At 32.1% G+C, this 22,944-nt stretch overlaps 1 long non-coding RNA gene across 1 annotated transcript; it reads right to left on the bottom strand.

The window, feature by feature from the left end:
* Positions 1-6,493: 6,493 nt before the first annotated feature.
* Positions 6,494-15,008, bottom strand: LOC146997994 (uncharacterized). The gene is made up of 2 exons (XR_015040208.1): positions 13,175-15,008; positions 6,494-7,896 (listed from the first exon to the last, which is right to left on the bottom strand). It is a non-coding gene; the product is annotated as an uncharacterized LOC146997994 (long non-coding RNA).
* Between the last annotated feature and the right edge of the window lie 7,936 nt (positions 15,009-22,944).

The following is a 22,944-nucleotide window of genomic DNA, read 5'->3' as shown; positions in this document are numbered from 1 at the left end:
CTAACTTCAGAAAAGCACTCTTCATAAAAGTGCATACTTATGTAAGTTCAATTTTTGTTTTCATTACTGACTAGCAGTGGAGTAGCTAGGGTGGGGCAAGGGAGGACATCTATCCCCGGGCGCAGAATTCAGGGGGCGCGAAATTGATGTTACGAAATTTTAGAATGAAATGTTTTCCGTTCTTGACACAGAGAAAGGGGCGCAAAATCTTCGGTTGTCCCCGGGCGCCGAAAACCCTAGCTACGCCTCTTCTGACTAATTAATTAAGCGAAGGATCAAATAAATCTTCGGCACCTTTATGCAAATTCACTTCACTGGACTTTGTATAAATGTACCCTTTGAGAAATGTGTGACGAGCGTTTCCGTAGAAAGATCTTGTTTTTCACAAAAGTGCCGAAAATTAATTCCATCCACTGCATCATTAATTAATTAATCTGCAATGCAAATGAAAACCCCATTCGCATAAAGAGACCTGCCTTAAATTGTCCGTATCCTTACAGAGGTTGCATTTTTCAAAATTACAGATTGATTATTTGTAAGGTTCACATGCCTTTATGCCAAGGCACCCTTACAAAGAATTTTATTTTTTCGAACAGCGATCGATCTTTATAAAGGTGTATTCACCATTATATCTGGGTGCTATTATGAAGGTGTCTCTAAGAACCACCGCAAAAAAATACCATACATCGCAGATTATCATCGCAATAACTGGGCACATTGCAGATAAAATTAAAGAAAGGCAAGGTGAGCTGCATAATATCCATTGATTCTAGATACTCCTGTTGGAGCCACAATTGCATATATGTTTGTGCATTTTAATTTTGGTATAAGCATATACACAGCTTCCATAACATGCGATCTATCCTCCTATATACCAGGTGTTTCGGTTGATCTTTGCCATTTGACATTCTATATTCTTACCCTGAAGAGACCATGTTCATTGAAACAGGTTCTGATGCAAATGTGCAAACATTAATATTATGATACACATGTGGTTGGGCACCTTTTCCCATACATTCTTACAGTGGCTCCTCCATTGCCGTCAGCTGTTTGATACACGAAGTGAATGTCTGCAAACTCTGAATTCGTAAAACGGTATATACTCTGTGGTTGGAATCAGAAAGCTCTCCAAGTGCCTACCAGGAGCACTGGTACTAAATACAGATTTATCTGTTTTTCCATTTCTGGCCTTGTTGCTCCATATAAATAGGGTTTATTTCCTTTGATTTTTATTAAAGATGAGTCAGCCTGTATATACAGGGTGATTATAATTAAAGTTTAAGTTTCAAAACGCTATAAAAAAAGAACCACTTATGAAAATGACGTCAAATTTGAAAGGAATGTTATTGAAGAACGCGGAAAGCGTATGGCAGAAGAAAAAATTTAGTTTCAAAAGTTAGCAACAGATGGCGCTGCAAGCGGAAGAAGACGTAAATTAAAATGTTAGTTAAATTTCAGTGTTATAAAGCTGCCACGTACCAGGCTGTTCCTCATTTCGCGACTCAGGCATTCGCCATGGGTGTTTCACTGCAGGACCGCGCTCTGCTGGTAAAGCTGTATTACAAGAATGATGATTGTGCAAGAGTAGCTCTGCAAAAATTCAGGACACTGAAGGGTATAAAAGAAGGCGTTGGTCCAATGAGTGTCGTAGGTCTAAAGAAAATGATGCAAAAATTCGAAACGACAGGTACGAAACATCCTGCAATGCTATCCGTACAAAATTGGCCATGTGCAGGAGTTGCTTCCTTCTGACCTGACAGCTAGGGAGACGTTGGAAATTTTCCACGGCCATTCATTATCCACTTTCCATATGACCATATGACCATAAGCCCATTTCCATATGACAGGATACGTGAATACCCAGAATTGTCGAATATGGGCAACAGAAAATCCACTGGCAACGCACCCCGTACCACTTCATCCTGAAAAGGTCACGGTATGGTGTGGCTTTACGGCATTAGTCATCCTACAACCATATTTTTTCGAGCAGACGGGTGCTTCCGGTCCTGTTACCGCAATCGTCACTGGTCAGAGGTATGCGTCTCTTTTGCGCAACCACGTGATTCCAGCTCTGCAACAGCGTGGATGTGTGAATGAAATCATTTTTATGCAAGATGGCGCTCCTCCGCACATTGCATATCCCGTGAAGCAGCTGCTGAGGCGCCATTTCGGAAATGCTCGAATTATCAGCCGTCATTTCCCTACAGCCTGGCCGTCCCGATCGCCTGATCTTACTCCGTGTGATTTCTGGCTGTGGGGATATCTGAAGGATGTTGTGTTCCATGCTCCAATTGCAAATTTAGCGGAATTAAAGGCACGCATTTCGCAAAACATTCTGAACATCACCCCGGAAACACTGCGATCCGTTGTGGAACATGCTGTTTGTCGCTTTCAACTTGTTGCACACAACGGTGGACACCATATTGAACATGTTTTGCGACAGTTCCGAACTTCTTTGATGAATGGTTCTTATGCGGTATGCCGCCGCAAAACTCTTGAAACCAACCGATTTGTCCCTTCCGATGTGATATGTACAGTCATGCAAATAAAATTATTCAACAATTCTAATTTGTCAATGCGTTTTAATGTGTAACTTCCACCTTAGCCGTTGTTTTACGAAACATTTCTCGTTTCTCGTCGTGATTCTGCCGCTTACAGCGCCATCTGTTGCTAACTTTTGAAACTAAATTTTTTCTTCTGCCATACTCGTTCCGCCTTCTTCAATAACATTCCTTTCGAATTTCACATCATTTTCATCAGTGGTTCTTTTTTTATAGCGTTTTGAAACTTAAACTTTAATTATAATCACCCTGTATAACAGAAAGATGAATTGTATTTTGCGATGCATATGAGAGGTTATCTTTAAAGTGGGGGAACTTAACAAAGCAAGGTTATTCGTAATTATGTCATAACGAAAAAAAATTGTTTTTAATATTATATAATCCTAACTAATATTATAAATGCGAATGCGAGTTTGTTTGTGCGTTTGTTTATTACCCTTTCACTTTTTAATTACTTAACCGATCACCATGAAATTTTCAAGAAAGATGAGAAAAGGTTATAGGCTATATAATGTTATCAGTTGAAACTTAAACTATACAATAAGTTTTATAGTTAAAATGATTGCCGTTGTATAAACATTAAATGTTAAACGATATAAAAGTTTGTCTGCGCGCACAGGTGCTTGGCTTGTCTATAAAATGTTTGCGTGGCTTCACGCAAACATTTTATAGACAATAAATATTTAATAAACATTTTATTTATAACCTTTTCTAATATACAGGCGCATAGCTAGAGTTTCCAGCGCCTGGGGACAACTGAAGCATTTGCGCCCCATTCTATGTGCCAAAACTGGAAAACATTTCATTCAAAAATTTCGTAGCATCAATAAGGCGCCCCTTGGATGCTGGGCACAGAGACAGATAGCCTCACCCTAGCTACGCCACTGCTAATATATCAAAAATATTTCTTGAAAATTTCATGATGATCCGTTAAGTAATTAAGGCGTGAAAGCGTAACATTTATAAATTTTTCCTTGTTTAATTTTATTATTTGAAATCCTTCAGGATTTACGGGTTTCGGGTCATCTTTCACAAAAATTTTTCAGTCATTAAGAAAATATACGTAGCAGTTTTACTAGATTTCATGGCGATACACTCCACGTAAATACAAAATATCCGCGGTCTATAGGTATAGAAGAAGGGCAGTATTTACTGAAATTTTACGCAGAGTGTATTTTTAAAATTCACGCGAAGTTGAAACTTATTTAAGGACAGGTGACAGGTGACAGGTGACGGAGGACGGGGACGCCTGGTGTTTAACGGAGGTAAACAGGCATATGTCCCACGCCCTCCCCTATATAGATACAAGAACTCCCTGGGGTCCCACAAGGGCGCACCGGGAGTTACTGAGCTTTCATGAAAAAGTTTACATGGCCATACAAGGGCTATTCCAGTTTGACATTGGTTCTGTACAAATTCTTATGTTAATGGTTGACCTGGGTGTTCATAGGCCATAATGCATACATGAAACATAACATTACATACATGATATGACATGACATTAAACTTATACATAATACTTGCATGAATTAGTACATACATACTTACACTTCACATGACATTAGACTACACATACATAATGCATGACATTAATCTACACTTATTAGAGTTATAACCTGACTGTATACTACGTTAAGCTAATGGTATTGCGAACTTGCTAAGTTACTTTATAACTGGATTACTTATAGTTTACATTATTGCTATCTTATTTAAGGACATTAACGCGAGCGAAGCCGTGGGTAAAAGCTAGTAAAACTATAAAACATGAAGCCACATTAAATTAATTAACTGGAAAACAAGGGGCTCACCAGCGGCCGAGCGGTAACGTCGCTGAACATTGGTAGTTCGGTCCGAGGTTCGAATCCCGCGAACGGGCTGGCTGCATGGGTGTTTTCGTGGTTTTCCCCATGTGTGACGTGTATACGAGCCAGTTTCCCTTAAAAAGTCCTCCACGAAGGCATCCCTCCCTTAATGCAGATAGCCCTCGAGTGCTTTGCCGTAATTTAATAAGCCAAACGAAGTCTGAGAAAACTAATCATTATTAATAGGAAGAGTTATAGGTATTTTTTCCTCTTTAAAGCGGTCTTTAATGGTATAATCGGAAGCCCGCCCGCCTAGAAATCATGAGGTTAGGAGTTCGAAACTCGGCGAGGGCAACGTATATTTTCCCTGCCTATTGGCGCCTGAAGTAAAATGTGGTAGCCTATAATATGTCACTATCAGGATTTAGCAACTGATCCTTACCTTCCTTGTCGCCCTAGAAGTGGGGGAGAATGCAAGGAATTTTCTCCTTTATTACTGCAATGGAAAATTTGGCTAGGGTATTGCACCTTTTTCATATTCTGGCTAGGCAGAAGAGTACCAGGGGGAGCAGAACAGCCAGGCCACTGATTAAGAGGAGAGGCCTCCGAAGAACCTTAAGTTTTTAAGTATATATTAAAAAAAAATGAAGCTAAAATGTGGTCTGTATTGGGAGAATCAATCCCTAACTCATAATTGGCACTAAAGATATCTTTGGGACGGTGTATGTTTCAGTTGCTCCATGCTAGAGAAGCTTTTTGAAGTTGAAGTGGATTAAAAACTATCTTCGATCAACAAGGTGCCAAGATTTAATGGCTTGTCAGTCTTTTTGCATTGAACATACGGTAGCTAAACATGTTAATGAATTTTTGACAAAACTATAGACAAACTTTCGTAAGTCAAAATTCACTAAAAACAGTTATAGCTTTTTTTATTTTTAGAAAAGTTAACAATATTTTTTAAATCATCAAAAATAGCTGATTAATAAGCATTTTTAAATATAAATTTGTTTTCTAAATGTAATTTTTCCCCTTAATCTTAAGACTTGCTTTTCAAATCAATTCAAATATTTAATTTTAATTAAATAAATGTTAATTTTATATTTGTGTTGACATTTTGTATGGTGATCATTCCGATATAGGGTGACCAAGTGAGATTTCCATCCTGAGCATCGATAATTAAGTCTTGCACTGCAGATAGAATTTTGCATATTTGCCCTATTTCTTACTTTGACAAATGTAATGATTTTACAAAATTACATGTTCTATTTGTACAACTTTTCCATCCTTAGATCAGTCAATATACTAAGAATAAAACCTATTTCAAACATTCTGCGTGTGTGTATTTATGTTTTATTTAAGCTAATAGAAAATATTTAATAATGGAAATTTCCTTCATCCAGAGTCAGTTTACAATCCATAAAAGATAATAAGATTAATACCAGTAATAATGTATAAATAATGTAAATAATGAGTAAAATGCATAATATATTTTAATAAATGAAGCTGGAAATTGCAGATGTGTGAATCTTGAAATAAATACTGATAACCAAAAAAACAGAATAGAAATTTGTGCTTATTTGAAAAGTGAATAATACAGGCAAAGTTAAAATAAAAATAAACATTATCAATGAACAGTAACATTACTTATACTACATTAAGGGGAAGCAAATGTGTATATGTAAATGTGTGCATTAGTGGTATTTATGACTTTACACTGAAATTCTGATTCCCCCATGAGGGGGGGGATCAGAATTTTTTTAATAGGTAAAGAAGCTAATGGGATAAATGAAACTAAGGGAATTATTGTCCTCTATTAAAGACATATGTGTTATTTTGTTCCATTGGCTAATTCATTTTCACATTGGACTTGTAATTGAATTTTAAATTAAGAATGAATCTGTGTGCTTTTTCAGGGAAGGGAAGTTATGCTTTATAAAATTATAAGTATGCAATATTTACAATTAAACAGAAAATGAGAGGTGTATGAAAAAATTACAAGAAAAAAAGGGAATTTTAAATTTTTTGACAGGATGAAATTTAAAATGCTTATCAGTCATGGTTAATAAAACTTAGCTGAATATTAAATATATGTATCAAATTTATTGAGAATAAAAATTGAAGCTAACAGAATGATAATAATAAATTAAAAAATTTATTTACATGCATACAATTTTATGTTAAATATACAGAAAATTTTCATACGAGAATACAAGAATAAAGAATTGTTTTATTAAAGAGTCTTGAAATAACTGTAGCTTTTTCTTTCACTTTTAAATTCAATAACTCTTAAAATTATAGTGATATTTATAAAAGCATAATAAAAATAATTTGATTAAACATTCCTTTTACATATTAGGCCAACTAATATTACATATTACAGCTCATGAAATGTTTCTGGTATGGAAAAAAGGATCCTTCTAAAAAATTTTCTTTACATATATATAACTAAAAATGTATCAGTTCATTTTTTCTATAATTATGTTTTATGAAAATATTCTTAAACTATTGAAAAGAATGAAATTTCCTTCATTTTCAAATGATTATGAGATGGATTTTAATGTAATGCTGATAAAGAAGATATTTTTAACATTAAAACAGAAAAATCTAAAATAGCTAAAACATATACACCTTGGATAAAATTTGCGAGGAAAAAATTATAAATATTAATGAAAATAAAATTTTCATAGCACATAATTTTAGCATTTTAGTAAAAAATTATAAAAATTGCATCATTATACTTTACATACAGCCACTTTACTGAGATATTTATTTCAATATTAAATATATAATATTCATGTTTCATTTCCTATTTATCTATTTCACTATCTTCTAATTTGACAAATTTTGTCTCAAATCTCAGATAATGCATTAATTCTAGATTCAGCAGCAATTACTTTCACAAAACATATATGAAATTAACAAGATGCTATTAATTTTGCACGAAGGCTTTCCATATAAAATTAACTTCTCAGATTTTCTACATTTATATAGTTCTATATAAAAAGAGCATTTATTTTGGAACATAATGACCAATATGAAGTAATAATACATAATTTATAATTTTAATAGTCACAGCATACTGAGATATTACATTTGGCTCATTGTAGAACCATAGCCTGCATACCCAGCAATGCAATCATTACCATCCAATGATACAATCATTTTGCTTATCATATGATAAGCTTGCTTTAAATTGATTTCATTAAAGGGTACAATAGAATACCTGCCATAGCTTTTCAGTTTATTGCCATATAACTTTATCGCACTAAGCACAGCAACTGAAAAATTGGTCAAAAGATTTGTGGGTTAATTGTCTGATTTTCCGAGATTTAGGTATTAAGTTTTTATTTTGACTGACATTCCTCTTTGGAATGTCACTGGGTTTGCTTGATGCAGCCACTTGCCCTGAAGATGGTTAGCTTGGCTGTTCACAGCTTTAATGAAGCTTGCCGCAGGGTGGTGAATTCTACTGCATAACTAAGCAAATAGCTCCTTCACATTTACAAGTCTGCTGCTTCTGCACACCTAATCAGCTGGAAGGGATAAAAATTATAAACATAAATAATTACAAAATCGATTCACAATAAATTTTATATTTTAGTTAATTTATTTATTGAATAAAATAAATGTGAAAGTAATTAGAAAGCATAACATAACAATAGGGCGCTTCCTTCTTATGAAAAGAAGGAAAGGAGTTTAGGCAAAATTGCCCATTACTCTTCCGCCATTTGATCATTTAAGTTAAGAGATTTAAATGGTAACTCCCGTAAAAGGTAAATAATAAATATATAAGATCTCAAACTGACACCAAATCTATAGTATCAGCAAAAGATCCCATCTCTAAGTTCAAGGTGTCGGCTGGATCGTAAAAACTTCCCTATTGGATGGAAAACCGATTCAATCCCTCCCAAACCACCAAACGCAATTCTTGACCAAACAAGAGTGCGATGGAGAGTCAAATAAATAAATAAATAAGGAGGGCAGAGGTGCATTCTCAAGCCAAATGGCCAGGTAGTGTATAAAGATTTGATATCATTATATTCCAAAACACAGCTATGAGAGGGAAATCCCTGCATAGTTTCTTTTCAAAAAAAAAAAAAAAAAAAAAAAAGAACTCACAGGGCGTCTCAAAGCTTGTTTCTTGTGGTTCCATATTCACCTTACCTGTAGGTGTTTAGTATACATCTGAAACCCTATTATGCCAGAGAGCCCTTTGTATAAAAGGGCTTGATCAAAGGTAATATAGGGAAACCCAAGGAATTTGTTTCTAGGGACAGAGAACACCGGACATCGTCCCAAAAAGTGAAAAGATGTTTCCTCTTCTTCTCCACAAGCTGGGCAGAGAGGAGATTCAACAAGACCACATTTGTGGAGATGCTTAGCTAGATAAGCATGTCCAGTAACAATTTGAATTACCTGGCGTAAGTTAGTTCTACTGAGGTGTATGAGTTTACCTGAAAAGTTAAGTGTACTGAGCACCAATTTAGAATGAGCACAGTCTGGAAGTTTAGACCATATATCATCATGTTTGTTCTTTATCCAGCTTCTTACTTCTTTTTTAACCGTTTGATATGAAACTGGGTAAAATGGTTCTGGGCCAGACATGGGGAGTTGCGAAGCATCTTTAGCTACTTTATCAGCTAGTTCATTTCCAGCAAAATCACAATGACCTGGGACCCAGACTAAACTAATGATATTATGGGCCTGAGCCAGAGAATTGAGATCTTGAGTACAGTTCAAAACACAGTTTTGTAACTTGACACGATTAGCCAGGGCAAGGATGGCTGATTGGCTGTCAGAGAGAATATATATATACTTATTAACTGTATTTTTAGCTAAGAGCTCCTTGGCGACCATATTGATCGCCAGAACCTCGGCTTGGAAAACAGTTGTAAATTTACCAAGGTATAGATGAAATCTAATCTTCTTCAGATCCCTTGGTCCTTATAATAGCTCCAGCTCCAGTGAAGTTGGATTTTGATCCATCTGTGTAACATTCAATTGAGCCTGTTGGAATTAGATCAATTAGAGATTCTATCTCATTCCTTTTTGGTATATGAGTTGAAAATAGTTTATCTGGAACTATTGTTTTAGTAATTGCATCTTTGGGCATATAGATTATAGGGATCTCATTGCCCAAGTCCAGGCATATGTCAATGTGGCTTTTCAGGTGGCTTTTATGACCAAAACCTGTCCTTTGGCACCATGTGCCATTTTTATTCAATCTATACATGGCTTTAATTGCTTCTCCGCTCAAGAATAATTTCAAGGGTGGAATTTGCAGTAAAAATTCTAATGCAGCAGTAGGGGTACTATTTAAAGCCCCACTAATGCTTAGGCAAGCAAGTCTTTGCACCTTTTGTAAAATGTTTAAATACGAGCTTTTGTTAATAACATTAATCCAGACCACGCATCCGTAAGAAAGCATTGGCCGGACAATGGCAGTATAAATCCATAGAGTAGATTTTGGGTTAAGGCCCCATTGTTTACCGACGATTCGCCTACAAAGTACTAGAACATTTGTGGCAGTTTGTGCCTTTTCTTTTATATGGGTGATCCATGTAAGTTTACTATCCAGGTAACATCCTAGGTATTTAACGCATTCCTTACGCTTAATAATCTGGTGACCCAGATATAAATCTGCCAGTTTCCATTTCCTTCTCCACGTGAAAACTATGACCTCAGATTTTTCAGCAGAGAAAGAAAGGCCATTTGTATCACCCCAGTGTGAAACTTTATTTAAGATCTGCTGAACTTGATTATGTAGGGTTCCGATATCGAAACCCTGTAATAACACAATAAGGTCATCTGCATAAGCCTGTGACATGAATTAGAAAGCAGCACTGAATTAAAATATTAGTAATACTCATAGTGTAACAACGCTGATACTGCAAATGCTAAATTAAACGAGTATTGGGACTTTAAAGCATTAGAAATGAGTGAGTGTTGCATACAAAGGTTAGCATTTTGGATGCATAAATTCATGTCACACATAGAGAAAATTATGAAAACTTCCATGCAGCCAGTCTATTTGGCAGGATACACAAGTAATAAACATGTTTAATAATGAAACATAATAAAAAATATTAATAATTAATGAGGGAAAATTTATAGTTTTGTTCTTTTTATTTAAGTTAATATTTCTATTGTGAAAACTATCTAACTTAATACACTATTCACTTTCTCTTTGCCAGTACTAAACATTAATTCTGAATTATAATAAATTTTCTAACTGCTCTGTTATTCATTCACAATAGTAATGGCTTGAGTTAATTTCTTCTGCGTTTATTTCATTTATAACCTCCCAAAGTTTTCAACTACATTTTATCCTATAGTTCTAATCTGAGGTAATGTGCTGCAAATATCAAGTGTTAAACTGTCATAATAATAATACTATAGACAACTGAAGTTAACAAGCACATATTGTAAAGCTTCAATCATATGCAGAAGTGATTTATATGCAAGTACAGTCAAAAGTCGTTAATCCGGACTCGTCGGGACTTCGGCGATTCCGGATTATCGATTTTTCCGGATTATAGATCATCAGTTTAAATCTGGTAAGATGGCATGCAGAAATTACAAAATTAAAAATATGAAACCTTAATTTATGAAATAAAGAACAATTATGATCTAAAGGGTATCAAAATTTACAAAAAAAAAAGCTTAATATTTATTTGTTTACTTTATTAAACATTTATTTCAATGTAAGTTGCTTCGTTTCATGTGATAACACTTTCTCTTTAATTCTATTAAACAGACATAATTTCTCGTTTAGTTACAAAGTTCCGCTGTTCAAGTCCTATAATTGCTGTGTTGAGAATACCGACTAATTTGTCAATGGAAATGTTTTCGTTTTCAATAACCTCTGGGTCACTTTCTTCACTATCGAAAGCGAATTATAATGACGAGGAACTTGATTTAAATCATATCAAAGACGGAGTACATAGACATGAAATACTATACTTAGTAAGGAATTATAAGCCAAATAAAATAAAAACATCTGCCCTGAAGATAAGGATAGTGCTGACAGATCAACTTCCAATCCGCGGCGTGAAATTGATAAACAGATTTCGAATTTCAGAACATACTTTCGCTTTGTAGATATAAATTACATATTAGTAAATATATATCGGAAATTCTATTTGACATAATCGAAAGTTCAAGCTTACTTTTATGAAATTGTTCTAAAAGTCTGCAAAAAATAATAAGCAGGATCCAATTCAAAGATTAAGGAGCAACGCAATGTGCAACATTAACTGAATCAGATAATTTTAGCTTAGCTTATACCTCCGTTACGCATTAAACGCGCATGTGCACAAACATATTCGCAGCCGTAAAGGTCTTACGCGCACTCTTAAACGCCTGTGCGCATGCGTGAACGCAACGCATGAGCAGAAAGTTTGTAGCTTTGAGGTCCGGATTATAGATCATTCCGGATTATGGGTGTCCGAATTAACGACTTTTGACTGTATATCTTTATCATTTGGCCAATTTGAATTCAACAAAATAATCTAATTTTCATAACTTTCTCAATTTTTATTGTCTGCAGATAATCAAAACCATTTTTAAAGAGGGACTACTGCACATTATTGTTAAGAAATATATCACATTGACATTCTTCAGCTTTATTACTTTTTAACTTTAACAAATTAATATTTAAGTACTAAAAATTAAATATAACACAGTTATAGCTCTGAAGCTATGTGACAGATGCGACGAGCGAAAGCTCTGAAGTCAGATTCCAATCAGTCTGGGTCGTATTTATTTTGCATATAAAACAATACATGTGAATTCTAGTTAAATAGAACCAATGACTAAAAAGCACTTGTTTTAAAAAATACATAATAAAAATGTATTTTTCATATTACATATCAATACAAAATAGCATATTAAAATAAAGTCGTAGCTGCCCGGATGGTATAGTGATTAGGGAAGCCTGAGTACAATACTGAGGGACCCGGGTTCGAATAACGAACAAGGCATGGATGTAAATTATTTGTCCCTTCATAGGAGGTAAAGGTGGCCTGCCTATTAGGTACCTCCATAATAGATCACCATATCTGATTTTAGGAGTGGCCAATGCCGGCATAGGCAAGCATCCACCATTGGAAACAAAAAGTACATGTGCAAGAAATGGAGTTATTCTGATGCTAATGGTTTCATAAAATTAATTATTCTTTTCTGATAACTCGATTCATAATTATAATGTGGGGAAAAAAGAAGAAATATAGAATATCAAATCCCATTTACTTTCCTGAACCAAAGTATGAAAGTAACAGCACAGTGTATAAAAATGTTGAACAACTGCATCGTCTGTTAACACAGTTATAACTGAAGTACTGTTTTGAAGAAGGGTATGGAGTTTTATGGCAATTAGCATATACTTTGATGCTTCTTATTTCATTAAAGCTAATTCTTATATATAGGCATAGTAATGTTTTGTTCATCAGCATTTTATGAATTATTGACAATTTCAAAACAACAAGTATAAATATGCAAAATAAAATAAGGAGCTGTACGACTTAAAGCTCATATAAATTGGAATACCTTATGTTGGAGCATTGCTGAACTCATACTTAAAACAGAATAAAATGATAAATGAAATTCAAAACACTACTATATATGCACTGTATGTTACTTCCTTATTAAAGCAGACAGTCTGGATATATTTAAAAGTTACAAGTTACAAATTTGGTGATTCAATCAGCTTATTTTGTTATGGTGTCTTTATTAAACAATAATCAAATGTCACCTATGGATATTCTAATATATTTTAAGAACATTAGGCTTAAATAAAAAGTTAAACTTTACCTTTCTGGATTTTGGAAAGCCTAACAGATTTCAGTTCACAAAAGTCCCATTTATTGCTATTACAGGCCACACATCGAGCAAAAGCTTACATTGAAGGGCAGTTCAACCTGAAAAAAGAAATTAAATCACCATTTAAAATTTCATGATCAGGGTAACAATACAAAGGTTTAGCACTTGGCTTATAAATAATGCTGCTCTTTCAGAAAAATTTAATTGCCATGACAATAGATTTAGGTTGGTAACTTATTTCTGTAAAAAAATGTTATGCCCTTTCCAGGAAAAACATGAGCACACATATTTACCATATAACATATTCCTCGAAGTATAACACAATGGCTTCAAATCACATTAATTAGAAAGTTTGATTTCATTTCTACTTTAACCAGGTTGCCTTCATGGCCATATGACATACAATATATTCTTTAAAATAAAGACTAATGTAACAGATTCAAATAACAAATTTAAAAGTTTTGCCCCATAAGTGAAAACATAACTTTGTGAAATAAATCTTGCATCCAATTTAAGGCCATGAGAACTGATGTTTGACAAATACTAAAGAAAGTTTATTTATATTTTTGATGCATTAGACATGAACCTGATTTAATCAAAAAAAACTTTAATATGGGGGATAGGTTGGAATAGCTTTAACTTCTTTGATAAGCTGAAGCATGTTTAGAACAAAATGTTTTAATGACAAGTAAATTTCCATCATTTGCAAATCATTATATTATTAGAAAATACATTTTAATGAGATACTAACAACTATGACATTTTATGCAGAAAAAGAGTAAAAATTAAGCCAGTTATCATTTGGCTTTGTGGTGTCATCGAAGCTTTGCTTCTTCTCCCAGCATAAATTCTTTGGTGGTACACTACTATACTGTCAACAATATTGTTTTCATATTAGTTCCACAACAGTAAATTAACATGTTCCAGTTCAGAGTTTGAATGCATCTGAAATGTTTTGTGCACAGTTTGAATTTAAGAAAAATCTCTTTCTTTCAGACTTATATTTTCAGCTTAATATTCTAATGATTTACTTTTTTTGAAATCATATACTACAGCTATATCCATTTGACTTTGAAGGGAAGATTAATAATTTTTATCTTCTTATATCCTACCCATATATCTTTCTTTCTAAGTAGCTATGTGCAGAGTTAAAAAATGTATAGACATATAAAAATAATAAGGATAGCTTAATTATTTTTATTGAGAAAAATTAAATGTGCATAGCTATATATGTAAGAATACATAATTAAATTAGTCCAAATCATATTTAATGCATCTCCATATCTATTTTAATATTTTCATTTAATATGTATTTAAATGCACTAATCATTTTATCATTAGAATTCTAGTAAAAGTAAGAAAAAAGCTATAATAAATTAAATGCTGTTGTTGTTGGTATCATTTTAACTTTGCCCAGTTTGTCTTCATGGCAATAGCAATATTTATAACATATATAATATTTAAAAAAGGAACATTTTGTTATGTTAATAATAATAATTTGCTGCATTTTTTAACTCCCCAAACCCCATAAACGTTTTGCGAAAATATAAAAAACTTTATTTTCTTTTACCGTAATAATCCGTAATGTTCGTTGCGAAAATATAAAAAACTTTATTTTCTTTTACCGTAATGTTCGAAAAATAAACCCCATAAACGTTTTGCGAAAATATGAAATAATAATGATTTGCGACTTTCAAACTTTATTTTCTCTTACCGTAATGTTCGAAAAGTAAACAGAAAATTTCCCTTTTCCTCCTTCAGGAAAATTCCCTGTGTGGGTTGCAACAATTATCAGGGTTACCATATTCTGGCGCACGTACGCTCACTTCCGATATAAACAAATCCGCAATTTCGCCAAGTGCCGGTTATGGAAACATCCCCAAGCTTTCATTTAACTTATTGAGATGATCTTGAATGTATTCTATTTTCAGGTCGTGGTGGAGGTTCTTATGGACCTTATAAGAGATAAACAAATTTAGAGGGCGGGGCGCACGTCACCGACATGTCGGCAAGAAAGAGTAGGGACGATCTGGTTTACTTTAACAATGAAAACTATGGCATTTGTATCATCGCATAACTCTTTGTAATTATTAAATGTGATACGTTGTATAGTGATGAGAGTAGATAGAAAATGGGCGTTCTGCGGCAGGAGGAGCTGAGGAGCTGAGGGCGTGGTCAATGACATCACAGAGGGCGGGGCCAAAGGCAACGTCATCACACTAGGAGGCGTGGTTTCGAGTAGAGTTGAGGTGTTGGTAGACTGCTGGTTGAGTTGTAGACTTCCTGCTTTTCATTTAAAGTTAGTTTTTTTATATTGGCAACGGGAAATATTTTCTGCATCTTAATTTTGATGATATAGTGATGCTGCCCTCTCTTGACTAAAAAGTGAATTATATGTTTTAGAAATATATTTTTTAAGTCTGGTGTTAAAATTATTCAATGCGCGACTCTGAAAACAATGTAAAAGAAACAAATATAAAAAAGACTTTCCTTTAATGATAGTTCATCATGTCATGAAAATGAAATTACAAGATAATTTGTTTTTATTACTCAATTTTATTCTGATACTTTTATCCTTTCTAGTTTTAAATGAAACTTTAACTTATTTCTTAGGTTTTCTGTTCATAATAACATATTCATTTACTGTCATATTTTTTAATACTTAACACGTTTCTAATTTGTAATATTTATTTAATTTCCACATACTATTTTTTTTTCATACCTTTCATAAATTTCAGCATACCCTGATTTTTAACTTATATGTTATATTTCACAAACGTTCCCGCACATGCTGTTTATTTGTTACATTACTTAATTTTAGATGCAATTTAACACTTTTTTTAACGTTATAATGTTCAATATATTCTGAATTTTAACTTCATTTACTTTTTTTAAACCACTCTAGTATTCTATACACACTTTAACTTAGTGGTATGAAATTGTATTTAAAAAGAAACGTTTATTTTTCGTCATCTTAGTTCTTTTACTAAATTTTCTACAGAATTTCTAATTTCTTTCACGTGTTTAACAATATCTTCCTTACATTACCGAATATTTTTTAAAAAAACTTAAGTCTATAACTGCTAATTGCTTTTCTTACGTTCATGATTTCCCTTCTGTGTTTATATTTCTTAATTATAGCTTAACTTATTTATTATAATGTTTTTATTTCTGTCTCATCACTCGTAATTCCAACATTTTATCCCTTTTTATTCATTTTAACGATATGGATTGTTTTCATTTACTCCATATTCAAATATTTCCTTACAATTTTTATAATACTTGTTTTATTCCTCGATCATAATAGATCATCTACAGGTTTTACTCAGAAATTTCCATTCACAACTTTACAGTTTAATACCATTTATATCTAAATGTATTTCTTTCTCATATAGTTTTATGGTCTTCAAAGTTTCTAACATCATATTTAGTTTTAAATCCCGATTACCTTTAAGTGTGTTGATAATTTTCATTTCTAATTTTACAACCACGTTCAGTGTTTCATCCACACATACCAAAATATTTCTTACATTTTCTGATATTTAGTCTATGTCATATTTCAGTACTTCAAATGAATTTACACTGCTCACATTATTATTTTTTCATGTTTTAGAGACACTAACTATACTAATTTTACTATTTTTCCTGCACTAATTGCATCTATGTCAGCACTCATGCTAAACTAGCAATTGTTTTGCATCACATGCATAAAGAAATTCTTAAAACCAACTTTTTCAATATCGTACTCAAATTACTGTTTTCCAGATGGGAATTACCAGTATTCTTTGGTTTTACTCTGTTACATCTTTTTAAATTTTAACATCTTACTTTTAATTCTAACATACATCTTTTAAACAGTTTTTTCTTTTAATGATAGCCTTACCTTATTTGTTCAAATTAATTCTTTCATTCACCTTCTTTACTACCTTTCAGTACCTTCATAATTCACTATGCAAACGCGATGTCTTTCACTGACATTCTGTTTAATAATACCACAAGTTTCCTTAATTGACAAAAAGCGAATTATTTCTCATTTCAAAATAGAACTACTATATTTTTGCACAAACATTACCTTTATCCATTCAAGCCACCCCTTAACCTGTAACTGACGTAGCGATAGGAAAGGAGATTCTTATCATATGCTCTTTCGACATTTGAGGTTTCTAGAACTTCTTTGACAAGTATATCAATACCATCAGAAAATATACTTAACACTTTTACCCAGTTTAAAGGCAACATACTGTTATAAGAAGGGTTTTAGTTAAATTTATAACTCAAATAAACGCATTTTGCGCTAAATAGGCATAAACATTTAGATTCAGAATATTTCTTTTTAATCCGATGTAAGACTTGAATTTCATTCATGATACGGATTGTCTCTTGATTTTCTTTTTGTTTACCTTACACTAATAGAAAATTTTTATTTTACAAGTTCAGCTTTTAATGAAATAGAAATAAAAACTACGATACACCTGCTGTTTTTAAGAAAAGGAACTTTGATATATTTCTGGAAATGTAAATGCTTTTAGAGTTTTCTTTCAATAACGTTGATTTTCATTACTTTACTAACTTCAATAATTCTCTTATTAGCTAATATGAATGAAAGAAGATTGTCAAAAATGTGACACAGTATAATTCTTACGAACATATGTACCTTTACCAGCATACAGATATTACCGATTGAAATGAAGAAAGATACAGATATTTTACTCCAATCTACATTAAATTAAAAAAAAAATATTTAAACTTTCATACATTCCAAAGAATAAACGAAAACTCAATAGATATTGTTATGTTTGTATATATGAGATAAAAGTTTTATGAATGGTATCTAAAGTAATGCTTAGAACTTCATAAAAGCGAACATTCACTATGTTAATACACATATCATAAATTATTTACATACTTCAATGTAATATTAATCATTACATGTAATATATACATATGTATTTAAAGTTTAATTGTCTTACAACTGAATAATTAAATATTGAGAAAAAGAGGTTCCTTTCTTGCACTATTTAATTCACATGGAACAAATTTTCCCATCAACCACATTGAACCGCGTTTATTAAATTCGCCAAAGCTCTTTTATTTCTGCATTTTCACACTCACGACACATTTTAAATGAAACTATTGATTACCATTTCAAACACCGATATCATAACTCAGTGTAAAACTAAATCATAACTCATTTTTTCCCTACTAACTACAATTTTATATGTTCAAGAAGTACATCTAAGACATGATCATTTTCTATGTTCTAGCAAATCGATTCAATTGCGAACATACTATTAAGACTTGCGATTTTAGAAGACTTGCATGTATTAACGATGTCAACGTTTCTTCGTTTTTGTAAGATTCGCATCAAATCATGTCGCATTCGAATGTGGTGTAAGAGATCACTTTTTCTTTTAAACACTTGTAAACAATGGATGCAATTTATAAGAAGAGAAGTATCATGCTGTTTCAAAACATCATCATCAGCATATTTCTGTTTCTTTTGACACCGGCAACATTTAAAAAAAAAGTTTCGTGAGATATTCTTCAAATTCTGTTTTACTTGAAAAAATGTCCGAACTTTCAATACGATGTAAAGTTTCATATTGTTTTAAATTCTTATGCTCACTAAATATTTTTTATCACGATTTACTCTTAAAAGTAACTTTATAACTTTTCATATCCTTTTTACATGAAAAGAACTTGTGATTATTCACTACAAAATTCTAAGACGAGAAGCTTCGCGACTTTTCAAACTACAAACTTAAATTTCTTAGGACATACACTACATCTGATGTTTCTTTCATGAGATTTCAAATATCTCTTCAGATTACTCGTATTCAAGAAACCTTACAAATATATCACATAAGTTCAGCGAATAATCGCTTCATAAACTCTTAAATTTTCAACACGAGTGAATCACTTGAAGCATATACTGCACTGTAAACATACAATACTTAAAAAAATTGTTATAAAAAATAAAAATACATTCATTTCACCAAGAAGCTTTTCTATTTAAATACATTTATTTATTTCCAAAGAACAAGTTTCTGTATTATACATAAAATATACTTAGAATTTTCTTTCATTAGTTAATATCAAATTAACAACAATATCCATTTACTGATATTTGATATACATGTTTGCTTTAAAATTAAAACTAAAATTTCAATATATTTCTATTAAAAAAAACATAATGAAAAAAAAAATACTCATAACATCAACCAAAGACAGAAATTTAAATAGAATAGCTGTACTTATATTAGTGCATTTTTATAATCTTCATAACATTTCGATTCAAAAAACCTATTACAAAATAAATGAAACATTTTTTTCTGCCTTAAAGAATCTCTTATATTTTTAAAATTAATACATAAAAATATATCTTCACCAATATATTTAATTCTGTCCTCAACACTTATTATAATGCAATCATGTCTTGTTTGTGAAGGATGATTTACAATGCAACCTTCGCATTTATATAGCTTTTTTATCACTGAACTTAATTCAGTTTTGATAGAGTTTATGAGTTCTTTAAAAAGTTCATCATCATCACTTACCATATCCGAACAATTGTTTTTACATTTGATTTGCAACGGTAAAATAATTTCAAAAATACTTTTATATAAAGTATTAGATACATCAGGAATAATTTCTTTCAATTTTTTTAAAATATCACAGTTTACTTTTAGGTATGTAGGTTTTAGTTTAAAAGAATTTTCATCTTGTTTAAAAACTTATTGAAAAATACACTCACCTTCTTTGTTGAAAACTACCAACTCATTATTGCAAGTGATGCTGGCACTCATATAGATAAGATTAAATTTATATATTTTTGAGGAAAATTCTTGCCATGTTGCAGGAGTTATAACAACACCGCGTGTAGTAGGGTATAATATTTTATTTTGTTCCACACATTCACGTAGATGAATGTTCATTCTGTTTTCAAACTGATTTATGGACACAAAATATCCCCAACCAAGAGTCCACTGTGCAATCAACTTCGAACTTTCTTTTTTCTGTTCTCGATTATTCGGCATGAAGATATTTTCAGGAACAGACTTCATATAGTGGGCAAACCAGTCATCCTCTGGAAGTTCATCCTCATTATCTTCCAAGCGTCGTTTCTTAATTTTCGAAATTTTTATGTTTCGGAATGTGATACTAATTCCAGGATCTTTAACGTCAGGTTGAGAGGGTATTCCGTGCATCCAAAATTGATTCGTTGGGTGTTTCATTACAAGGAGAGTTCCATGAGTTAAGTCCACGCTTCGAGATGTGAAATTTCGCCTGGTAAATACCATTTGACGTTTCGCACCTAAACTGATGATAGGTATATCACTTTCAGGTTCGAGACAAGTTTCATTGTCTTTATGCGTTGAAAGTTTCGCCACTCCGTCAGGATAATAGTTCAATAAAGCAAAATTATATTTTTTGCCAGTTATCGTTTCAACATAATCTTTTACATTTAGAAGAGTTTGAGTCCATGGTTCTGCACAAATGCTCGTTCCAGAGAATTCGTAACTAAGTCCTTCATCACCAAAACCGAGTACTTTTCTTCGTGGAACATACTGAGTCCCATTAATTTCAAAACTAATATTTTTAAAATCATAATTTGATAGTTCATCTAGCAAAATATCAGCTTCATTTCGTGAATAAAATTCTTCGTATAATTCCATATTTAACTCTGTATCACATATATTCCTCATATTCGCTTTTGAATCTAACGACAATTCTGAATGATATAGAAATACGTAGCATTCTTAAATAGCAAAAATTATCTAAAACATACATTAACGAAATGATTTCATCAACACTTATCGTAATACATTCTTGTCATGTCTTGTTTGTGAAGCCAGTCTTTCCGGCGTCATATGTGTAAAAATAATCATGATAGGATAGTGGGAAAGAGTTATAGTGTCCTAATGTTGTTATTCTGAACCTCGATATTACATATATGCATAAGGAAAATCTTAAAAGCATCATCCACTTATCATGATAGAGTAATGGAAAATTTCTAAAACTCTGATAATCATACGCGAAAGAATGTATTATCTTAAGGTTGTTGTTGCTATTCCAAGTTTGACAATACATACAGAAGTGAAGGAAGACGCTTGATTAGCGCTGCACGTTATCATGATAACGTGAAGTCTACAGCCTATGCTGGTAAAGGTACATATGTTCGTAAGAATTATACTGTGTCACATTTTTGACAATCTTCTTTCATTCATATTAGCTAATAAGAGAATTATTGAAGTTAGTAAAGTAATGAAAATCAACGTTATTGAAAGAAAACTCTAAAAGCATTTACATTTCCAGAAATATATCAAAGTTCCTTTTCTTAAAAACAGCAGGTGTATCGTAGTTTTTATTTCTATTTCATTAAAAGCTGAACTTGTAAAATAAAAATTTTCTATTAGTGTAAGGTAAACAAAAAGAAAATCAAGAGACAATCCGTATCATGAATGAAATTCAAGTCTTACATCGGATTAAAAAGAAATATTCTGAATCTAAATGTTTATGCCTATTTAGCACAAAATGCGTTTATTTGAGTTATAAATTTAACTAAAACCATTCTTATAACAGTATGTTGCCTTTAAACTGGGTAAAAGTGTTAAGTATATTTTCTGATGGTATTGATATACTTGTCAAAGAAGTTCTAGAAACCTCAAATGTCGAAAGAGCATATGATAAGAATCTCCTTTCCTATCGCTACGTCAGTTACAGGTTAAGGGGTGGCTTGAATGGATAAAGGTAATGTTTGTGCAAAAATATAGTAGTTCTATTTTGAAATGAGAAATAATTCGCTTTTTGTCAATTAAGGAAACTTGTGGTATTATTAAACAGAATGTCAGTGAAAGACATCGCGTTTGCATAGTGAATTATGAAGGTACTGAAAGGTAGTAAAGAAGGTGAATGAAAGAATTAATTTGAACAAATAAGGTAAGGCTATCATTAAAAGAAAAAACTGTTTAAAAGATGTATGTTAGAATTAAAAGTAAGATGTTAAAATTTAAAAAGATGTAACAGAGTAAAACCAAAGAATACTGGTAATTCCCATCTGGAAAACAGTAATTTGAGTACGATATTGAAAAAGTTGGTTTTAAGAATTTCTTTATGCATGTGATGCAAAACAATTGCTAGTTTAGCATGAGTGCTGACATAGATGCAATTAGTGCAGGAAAAATAGTAAAATTAGTATAGTTAGTGTCTCTAAAACATGAAAAAATAATAATGTGAGCAGTGTAAATTCATTTGAAGTACTGAAATATGACATAGACTAAATATCAGAAAATGTAAGAAATATTTTGGTATGTGTGGATGAAACACTGAACGTGGTTGTAAAATTGGAAATGAAAATTATCAACACACTTAAAGGTAATCGGGATTTAAAACTAAATATGATGTTAGAAACTTTGAAGACCATAAAACTATATGAGAAAGAAATACATTTAGATATAAATGGTATTAAACTGTAAAGTTGTGAATGGAAATTTCTGAGTAAAACCTGTAGATGATCTATTATGATCGAGGAATAAAACAAGTATTATAAAAATTGTAAGGAAATATTTGAATATGGAGTAAATGAAAACAATCCATATCGTTAAAATGAATAAAAAGGGATAAAATGTTGGAATTACGAGTGATGAGACAGAAATAAAAACATTATAATAAATAAGTTAAGCTATAATTAAGAAATATAAACACAGAAGGGAAATCATGAACGTAAGAAAAGCAATTAGCAGTTATAGACTTAAGTTTTT

This window comes from Stegodyphus dumicola, chromosome 3, assembly GCF_044657685.1.
Source record: "Stegodyphus dumicola isolate Sdum_Otavi_A_Nest chromosome 3, ASM4465768v1".
Taxonomy (NCBI): domain Eukaryota; kingdom Metazoa; phylum Arthropoda; class Arachnida; order Araneae; family Eresidae; genus Stegodyphus; species Stegodyphus dumicola.
This window is presented reverse-complemented; position numbering and strand designations above follow the sequence as displayed.